The sequence below is a fragment of the Gallinula chloropus genome (assembly GCF_964237585.1).
Source record: "Gallinula chloropus genome assembly, chromosome: 19".
Taxonomy (NCBI): domain Eukaryota; kingdom Metazoa; phylum Chordata; class Aves; order Gruiformes; family Rallidae; genus Gallinula; species Gallinula chloropus.
The window spans coordinates 1,051,299-1,060,542 of record NC_140104.1 but is presented as its reverse complement, the minus strand read 5'-3'; the positions used below and the strand labels follow the sequence as shown (position 1 = coordinate 1,060,542).

At 60.3% G+C, this 9,244-nt stretch overlaps 1 long non-coding RNA gene across 2 annotated transcripts; it reads left to right on the top strand.

Moving 5' to 3' along the window:
* Positions 1-1,840: 1,840 nt before the first annotated feature.
* On the top strand, positions 1,841-7,146 carry LOC311198835. 2 transcript variants are annotated; one of them, XR_014617720.1, is made up of 5 exons: positions 1,841-2,005; positions 3,812-3,976; positions 4,889-5,191; positions 6,560-6,648; positions 6,986-7,146. It is a non-coding gene; the product is annotated as an uncharacterized lncRNA (long non-coding RNA). The 2 variants fall into 2 exon arrangements; XR_014617721.1 differs by having other exon boundaries at positions 6,560-7,146.
* Positions 7,147-9,244: the final 2,098 nt, after the last annotated feature.

Genomic DNA, 9,244 nt, shown 5'->3' with positions numbered 1-9,244 from the left:
AGCCCCTCTCATCCCTGAGTGACTGGGAAGAAAAGGGCTTCAGTGACCCCTTGCTCTCCCTTGCTGTTTTAAATTTGATTATGGGAAGCAATTTTAATTAGCATCGACATATATTTAGGAAAATCATCATGGGAAACCTGTGCTTTTAAATGCATTTAACCTGTGAATCTTCTGTCCCATCTCAGAGACCCAGGCTGCATTTCTGGGGAGGGGGTGGAGGTTTATATGGTAACAAAAGGCTCCTGGGGAAGCTGGGATGGTTAATGAGATAACAGGCTGTGCACATCTGGGTCACAAGTTCAGTTTTTGCCCTGGGGCAGAGGAGGCAGGAGGGAAATCACTGCCAGGATGGGGCCGATCTGTCTTGATTTTCAGCTGCCGCGCACCCCATGTGCACCCCAGGGTAAGGACAGCGGCGAGGGGCCCCATCCAGCTCCAGCCCTGCACCGTGCCCACCGCACAGGGGGATGCTGAGCGCCCTGGCAGCCGGGTGGGTGCACAGCCACGCTCGGGAGCAGGCGGGCGATGCGGCAGCGTTTGCAGGGCGAGCTGCAGGAGCAATTACTGCAGCGCTAGTTACAAAAGAAACTAATATTCTAATAATCTGATTTTTCTAAAGGTCTCCGGCCGGATGGCTCGTCCCTCCGGTCCCTCCGCTCCAGTTCCTGCTGGCAACGGGTCTCCAGAGCCGTTAACACGCTGGGAACAAAGGCGCTTGCCCCCAGCTCTGCAAATGGCAGAGCGAGATCGATGGGGTTGGAGTGGAGCTGAATGAAGCCAGCGCCTGGCGCACAGGATGCGAGCGAGACTCCCGCCAGCAGGAAAGGAGCTCCACAAACACAAACACACGCAGCGCCAGCGCCGGGGAACGCGCCCGCTGCTGAGGGTTATTTTAAGTTCAGGGTGTACCCAGTGAATGCGGCAGATAAACAGAGCACGGGGAGGGGGTTTGTGTTGGGGGGGGGTCTGTCGCGATGGGTCGGTGCGGGGACACAGCCCCTACGCACAGAGAGGCGGTGAGACACCAGGGCTTTGGGTATGTGAGGGCAGGAGCCTGACCAGCCGTAGGGATCGATTGGTATTTATTTTTGGAAGAGCAGCTCTGATTATCCCCGGTGGCAGGCAGGGAAGCGGCGGTGGATCTCCCCTGCTTGATGCCTGTAAATCAAGGCTGAACATCTGCCTCCAAGACCCGCTCCGGGTCAGTGGGGAGTTACAGCCGCACGGCCAAGGGGGCACGGCAGCACCGCAGCTCTCCGGTCGATGAACCACCGGCCCTCTCATCGCTCTCCCGGCCGGGGCTGCTGGTTTTAGTGGGGTCATTTTGAGGAGGACAGCAGGGTGTCCATGCTAGGAACACCCTCAGCCAGGGCGCGTTTGCCATGATGCTCTCCCCACGTGGACATCCCCAGCTGGGACACCTGGTCCCGCCCAGGAGGTGAGAGTGGCTGGGAGGGATGTGGGGCACGTGGCCCCATTGCAGTGGGGTTATCTCGATGCTGAAATCGCAGCGATGGGGCAGCACCGTGTGCTGCTGCAGCAGAGCTGGGCATCCTTGCCATGAACCCTAATACTACAGGAACCCCAACAACCCCGTTAACAGGGGACCCCGGGTATTAATCTGGGTTTTGGGCCAGGAGGGCGCAAGCAAAGGCAGGCTCCTCTGCACGGCCGTGCTGGAAGGTGCCGGCTGGTAATAACTGTTTTATTGCTTCCTGTTGTGTTAGACATCTGATGGCAAGCCGGGGCCGAAAGCTGGTGCAGCATATGGAGCGGCCCCCCCGTCCTCCCCCTCCGCCTTATTTACAGAGTCTCCCTGGAGATGGGCCTTGCAGGCTTTTCCAGCTCGGAGAGGAAGCGGAAAAATATTTACCTCGCTCCCCCTCCCCAAAAAGGAGAAAAAAAAACTCTGTTCTCATGAAGCCAGGGAAAGGAAAACCGGCACATGAGGTGGAAACGCCGTGCTGCTGCAGTGAGGGGGCTGGGAATGCTGAAGGAGCTGTGGGTAAGGACACCATCCCCACCCCCCCCCCCTCCCCCAAAATCCACTCCCCCCACACTGGGGGCTCAGGCAAATACAAGCCCTTCATTTTCCACCCTTGCCTGGGTGGCACAAGGACATTCAAGTGTCCCACTGTCCCCTGTCACATCCGCACCCCGCAGGGGATTGCAGAGCCCTTCCCCACACTGCTGCATCTCTGGGGATACCCCAGGACAGGACAGTGGTGCTGGGCCAGTGCCCACCTCCAAGCATCACTTGGGCAGCGCAACGTCTTACCAAGCCTGGGGTGGGGGGATGGGAAGACGTTGCCTCCAAGATGCCCTCGTTATCCTTTATTCCTTAATTATGTTTTTTTAATGCTGACCAGCACAGGACAGACACCCCCAAGCTGCCAGTACCACAGCACGCTGGTGTGAGGCTCTCTCCCAGCACTGGATTTCCAGTGGGGAGCAGAGGAATCTGGCTGTGTTTCCCTGTGGGATGCCCCAGCCATAGACCACCCAGTCCCACAGGTATGGCTCCCAGACCCTGCAGCTGGCTCCTCACCCCACCAGCACTCTCCCAGCCATTTGCACTGGGTGGGAAAGCTGAGGGGAAGCCCTTTCCATTGGGAAGAGCCCAGTTCGTGGCCCCGCAGTGTCTCAGGGGCCAGTTTCATCTCCCTGTCCCTGGGGGCTGTTTCTGCTGGAGGACAAAGAGCTGGGGCAGCCACGTGCCGCCCCGGCAGTTCCGCTGGGAACAGCCCTTGCTGAGCAGGTCACCAGCGCTGGCTTTCGGCACGGCCCGGTGACCCGAAGGGGCGAGGGATGGTGCTGGAGGTCAGGGAGGGAAGGGGACCTGTGCTGCCCGTGCTGTCTCGGCAGCAGCAAAGGCCCATCTCCCTTCAGCTTCACGAGACTTTCTCCAGCCCACGGTGGGTGCTGGTGCCAGGCAGAGCCATGGGGGCCGAGGGGTGTGCCCATGTTTGCCAGGGTGCCTGGTTAGCTTGGGCACTGCACCATCGTGGTCCAACCGTGGGCACGGTGTGGGTGTCAGAGGGGGGGCAGGTCCCACCCAAGGTAACAGAAATAGCGCCCTTTTCCTTCCTTCTAACCCATTTTGCCCCATTCCTTTCACCTGCCCAGGGCTGCACGGGGCTGGGCACTGCCCTAGGGGGTCTGTGCTGTGCCAGCTCTGTGGCTCATCCCCAGTGATGGAGTTTTGCCCCCATCGCATGGGGTGCTTTTCCTCTATTGCAGTAGAGCTCTGTCCCCACGGCAGGGTGCTTTGTCCCCATGTCAGGGTGCTTTGTCCCCATGGCACAGACACTGCCCTTGTGAGCTCAGCAAATGGGGTGAAACAAGCCCAAAGCCACCCGCTGCAGCAGAGCGCAGCGCAGGGCCAAAGGCAGCACCGTAGCCCTGCCATGACCTCCCCTGACGCCTCCTCTTGCCTGGAATAACCATCCCCACTGGCAGCTGTGGGGGGGACAACCGGCACGTGGCCTGCTGGGTACGCAGCCAAAAATAGCCAGGGAAGGAGCAGAGGGGAACCCGCACACCCTGCCGGGGCTTGGCCACGCTCCCCAGCTCCCCAGGGAAGGCAAGGCTAGGGCAGCACCGGGGTCACCGCAGGGGCTGAGCACCCCGCTGCGACCCCCTGCTCAGGGGGGGTCCTCCCCAGGCATCCTGCAAGACACAGGGCGGGTCATCGTGGGAGGCGATGCGAGGCGTGATTCTACAGGCTGTGGAGCCATCCCAGGGATGATGGGGTGGAGGGGGGGTCAGGGGGAAGGAAGATGCACCCCAGCAATAAACCATCTGCTTCCAGGTACCCTCTCGGCACAGTGACCCCCACCTCAAATCCTTGCCCTGAACACTCAGGATCTGGGGCCTTTCGGATGCCCGTCGCTATGGAAACCCTTTCTCACAGAGCTGGTCCAGGCTGAGCCTGTGTCTCCGTGCTGCTGCCTTCCCGGAGGGGCGATGCTGAAAGGTGATGCTTGGGGAGGTGGTCCTGCAGGTCCCAGCCATAGCAGCAGCAGTGGAGCCCCCCATGGGGGGGTTCTTGGGGAAAGGGCGGGGTCTGTAAGGAATAGTGGGGTTTGTAATAGTCTCTTGGTGGTTTTATAGACATGGGGAATCTGTGTAGCACAGGGAGGGGGCCTCTGCGCTGGGCCTGCATGAAGGGTCCTGCTGATGTGCCCAAAAGGCTCTGCCCTTCCCTGGGTGCAGGGGGCTGGTGGCACACCCCCCTGGCAGCCAGGAAAGGTCTCCTTGCATTAAAGCACCTTGCTTGCTCTGCAAACACTGTCCCCTCTGCAGGCTGTTTCCCAGGGGAGGTGCAGGGGGTGGCAGTTGGTGTGGGAGCAGGCCAGGCACCACCACTCCCCAGCAGAGGAAAGCAGCAGTTCAGGCTGTGCCAACCCCCTGGGGTGATGGATGCATGGAGGGATGGATGCAGGCATGCATGGATGGATGGATGGGACCCTAACACCGTCCCCACAAGCAGATACTGCATGGCAATCACTGCATCTCCCAGGTGTGTGGGGGCAGGATGGGACCCTCTTGTCCCAGCACGGTGTCACCCTCCACTGGGTGGGGAGGGGGCTGCCCTCCCTTACCACCTGCCAGTGCCCTGCTCCAGAAACAGGATCTTCCAGGGCTTTTCCCCAGTTCCCCTCCACACAGGGGTCTCTGTGGGTTTGGGTCCCCTCTTGAAGGCACCTGCACACCAGCCTTGCTGCCTGCACACCCCTCCCCACGGGCTGCTGAAAAGAACCTTTCAAAGCTGAGGGAGGGTTGGGATTTTGGAGCTGCTGACATTTTTAAGAGCTTCTCTGAGTCCAGGCAAAGATGGATTTTCCTTTAATATTTAATGCCCTTTTTCTTTCTTAACCTAACACAGGTGTGAGCCCAGCGCTGCCGCGGGGAAGCTTTGCGCTGCGGAAACGCTGGGGCCAGCCTGACCCAGCAGCCTGGGACCGCTTCAAAGCCAAGGTTGCCAGAAGGGCATTTTCCAGCCTGTAGGAAAGGCAGGAGCCTGGGAAACCACGATGAAAGAGCCACTTGGGCCAGCGCAGCAGGGAGTGCTGGGGAGAGAATCCCACATAGCGACGATCAGCCCTTCGCTGGCAAGAGCAGCATGGGTTGACCTCCATCAGCAGGCACAAGGAGCTGTCGTTGCAGGAGTGTTTGCAAGTGAGAAAAGGTGAAGGGCTTTTCTGGCTGCCTGAAATCTCCAGGGGTTTGGTCCCAATGGTGGGCACGGAGCAGAGGGACCGTTGGGATAGATGGGAGCCTGGAGCAGTGGAATCAACAGAGCCCATGGCTGTGTGATGCCCAGGGGGAGCAAGGAAGGAAGGACCTGACCTGGGACAGACCCCAGGGGAGATCTGTGCCACGGTGCTCCAGGGGAACAGCTCTGCTGGCAAAGTGGGGGTGCCAAGCCTGTCCCCAGCAGAGGATGCAGCTGCTGGAGGTGACTAAAGCGTGATGCAGAGAGGAGAGCTTCGCTTCTGGAAAACCCCCTGGCCAGGATGGCCACCCCAGAGGCTGTGTGGGAAGGCTTTCTGAAGCCCTCTCCTACCCAGCTGGTTTCTATGCAGTGCTCTGCCCAGGCAAAACAACCCCTCTGACACCATCTTTCAAGCGTGGCCTCAGCAGAGCAGAACAGGGCGAAGAGAAGGGATATTTAAGAGAGAACCTGAGAGCAGCACGTGTCCTCTGCCCTTGCACTGGAAGAAACTGGGGGTGGCTGGGAAGAGAAGGGGCAGAAGGTGCCTGTCCCCCCAGGAAGGACACGGTCACCCCGGAGAGCAGCGAGGGAGCAGAGCCCTTGGGCAAGAGGGGGCAGGAGGAATGGTGCTGGGATGCTCTTGGTTGGTTTGACTGGAGCTTCAGCTCTGCAGCCCCAGGTGTGCACACGCCTGTGTCCCCGACACAAAAGCTGTGTGTGGGTGCTGGTCCCCACCCGGGACTCAGCACCTGCTTGCAGGGGCTTTGCACGCTTGGGCAGCTCCCCACCTGCCGCGCCGGTGGGCGAGGAGGGGAAGTTCCAGCCCAGAAACAGCAACGCTCTTCATTTGCATGGCAGGAGGAAGAGGAGCAGCGGCAGCACCGGGCTCCTGCGCCTTCCCCCGCAGAGCCCCGAGTGACGGCCTCAGGAGAGGTGCCCTGTGTCTGGATGCAGCCCGGCCCCTTCCCCACACACCCCAGCAGCCACTGAGGGAGCACAAACCCCGTCCTGCTGGTGAGGGGCTGGGGCGACTGGGGGGGGCGGGGGGGGGCATCCTGGCAGAAGAAACCTCTTCTTGGAGGCATCAAGGTCAGGCAGAGCAAAGCACTTCAGGATGGGAAATCTTGAACTGTGTCTGCTGAGACTAAGCTGGACACTCCCTTTCTGGCCCTGTATACCCCCTTCTTGGTCCTGGATCCCCCCTTTTTGCTCCTGGTACCACTCCCAGCACTGCCAGGGATGCAGAAGGGTCCAGCCCTGAACCCCTCTCCTCCCGAGCATGTTTTCAGGGGGTTGCACTGCTTCCCCACTGATTGACCCCAAGTGTTACTCTCTTCCCAGCAGGGTCTGACACTGAGAGGCCCCGGACACGATGCTGAACAGATGTTTGAAGTGCAGAAGAGCCAGGACAGGGCAGGGGGACAGGTTGGGTGAGCCTCAGAAAGACACGGGATGGTGCTGCAAGCTGCCCTCCAGCACAGCTCCTGCACTCAGCCAGCGCTGTCCCTCTCCATCCCAGCTCCACCGGGCATCCCGGGTGGGGGGATGAGCTCCGGTCGGGTTGTCCGTCCGTCCTGTTTGTACATCCTCCCCTTCAGCTGCTCTGGCTTTGCCCTGGTCTGCAGCTGGGCTTGTCCATCTTCGAGGGTCATCTTGGGAGAGCATCGCAGGCAGCCTGGGCGGCAGGGGAAGGAAAAGCTCAGGTTGCAGAGGACGTTTTAGCCGTGGTCTTTGTGCCAAAGGGAAGGGCTTTTCTCCCTCTCGCAGGTAAGTCCTGAGTCAGGGCTGCAGGAGGAGAAGGGAATTTGCACGTCAAGGTCTTCCCGGCAGTGTGATCCCCTGGAGAAGGCTCCTCCAGACCCGGGGCTGGGCTGCCACTGGCTGTTCACCTTCTCTCACGTGCCAAAGGACATTTTAAAGCAGTTTCTCCTGCACAAATAAACACAACCCCAAACCGCTCGTTCTCCTGGTTTCTTCTCTTTGCCCCTTTCATCCCTGTGACATCTTCCTCCAGCAAACCCTTCCCTTACGTCTCATTAGAGGCTGTTCCTGGACAATTTGCAGCTGTGACAACCCGGGAGCAGCCCGGGGCCTGTCTGCCTGGCTGACAGCTCACACACACGCCAGGCTCTGTGCCGTGCTGGCTGCATGCAATGGCTCCAGAAGCAGGTTCCCAGCTGGGCTGCCCCGTGCCGCAGCCGCAGAGGGCTCCTGCCTCCCGGCCCAGGGCTTTCCTGGGACGCTGGACAAAACCCTTCAGCTCCCACCCCGGTTTTCCTCCACCCAACGCGCCGATCCCTCCCCACCGCGGCTTCGTGGCTTTGCAAACACAGCCCCGGGGGTTTGCAAACAGCACCGCAGCCCCCGCTGCCCGGATGAGCCCTCGCCTGCCCCGGGACACGGCAAGGCTGGAGGCGGCGAGATTAAACACACCCGGCTCTGGCGGGAGGCGCGGGCGCGCTGCCGGCGCTGGCCGGGGGCCTCTGGGCACAGGATCTCAAGGGCACATCGCGCCGCAGCCGGGCGGCTGCCAGGAGCCCAGCCCAGCGCCGGCTGTGCCGCTCGCTGCGCTCCTTCCAGAGAGGGCTGGGGGGTTGTTTGAAGGCAGCTCCCCGGGAGTGCCGGCCTCAGGAGCGCTGGCAGGAGAGAGCAGCTCTCGGGCTTGTTGGCCGCCGGTGTAAAATCGTTCAGCAGGGCAGAAGGGCCGTGTTTGCACGGGCAGTGTTCTGCATCGCAGCCCCTGGGAAGGGCCCAGGGGTGAGTGGGGATGGTGGTGTCTGTGGGGAGGGGGAGCAGTGCCGCTCCGCTCCGCACCCGTGGCCGTGGGATAGAGAGGAGCTGGGCCAGGGATTTGAGCCGAAGCCCATCCCCACCCACGGGAGCTCCCACCTGCTGCGGAGTGGGACCCGTGAGGAACCTGCAGCCTCTTGAACGTGGCCTGTGGCTTCAGTTTAAAAACAAAACCTTACACACGGTTTGGGGAACTGGAGCAGGGATGCTCTTCGCGCAGGGGAACGTGGTTCCTTGGGTGTCGCTGAGAAAAGCTGTGGGAGAAGTTAAACTTTCCCCTCAGCAGTTATCATAAATCTCTTTGGTCGAGGCACCAGCCTGAAATTGGCCCCCAAACCTTTTCAGAGGTTGGGATTTCTCACTTGATTTTCCAGGTGACTGACCAGCAGCGTTGCAAACCCCCATTGCCATGCTGGAGACCTGGTTTCCCTTTGAAATCACAGACCTGCCAGGTTACCTGGAGCTTCACTGCAACCAAGGCTGGGCTTTCCAGCCTGAGACAAGCAGCGACCCACAGAGGGAAGGCAGAGAGACCCTGTTGTGTACCCAAGTGTTTGCAGTCACAAGGCGTTTATCCTGGTTAATGGAAGAAATCCCAGCCCTTCCCTGGGCTCCCGGCGCGTTTGGCTCTTGAGGGATGATCAGTAAAATCTGGGATTTTAGTAAAAGGTGGGATGCTGCTCAAAGAGTAATTGAAATCTAGGAGGGGCGAAGAGCAGGACCCGAAGTGAGCGGGTCCCAGTGGCACACTGGATCAGCAGTGCTGTTCATACCCCCCCGGGCAGTAGGGCTGGGAGAGCACAGGGTGCCGTGGGTCACAGCCAGGCTTTCTGCACCCACCGTGCTGCCTCTGCCCCAGCAACCCCCCAGCTCCTTTGCTGACCCACCTGGATCCTCTGCCTAGGATCTGGACAGCCCATACCCAGGGTTGTCCTTGCCATCGCTGCCCTGTCCCATGGAGGATGCTCTGGATGGTCCCAGGGTGCAGGCTGGGCATCCTCTGTGTCTGCCAGGGCTGCCAGTCCCACGCTGTGCAGCTCCCAGGCAATCGATAGCGAGCGCAGCGAAACCCTTAATGAAATTCCAGCCTGAGAGACTATTGATTGTGTATTTTCTTTAAAAACGTGTATGAATGGGGAGAGAGGTTTTTTTGGCTGGGGAAGGGCGCCGTGTGGGAACACACTGTCAGCTGCTGTGGGAGATGGGTGAGCAGTCTGTCTAGGGTAACACACGCTG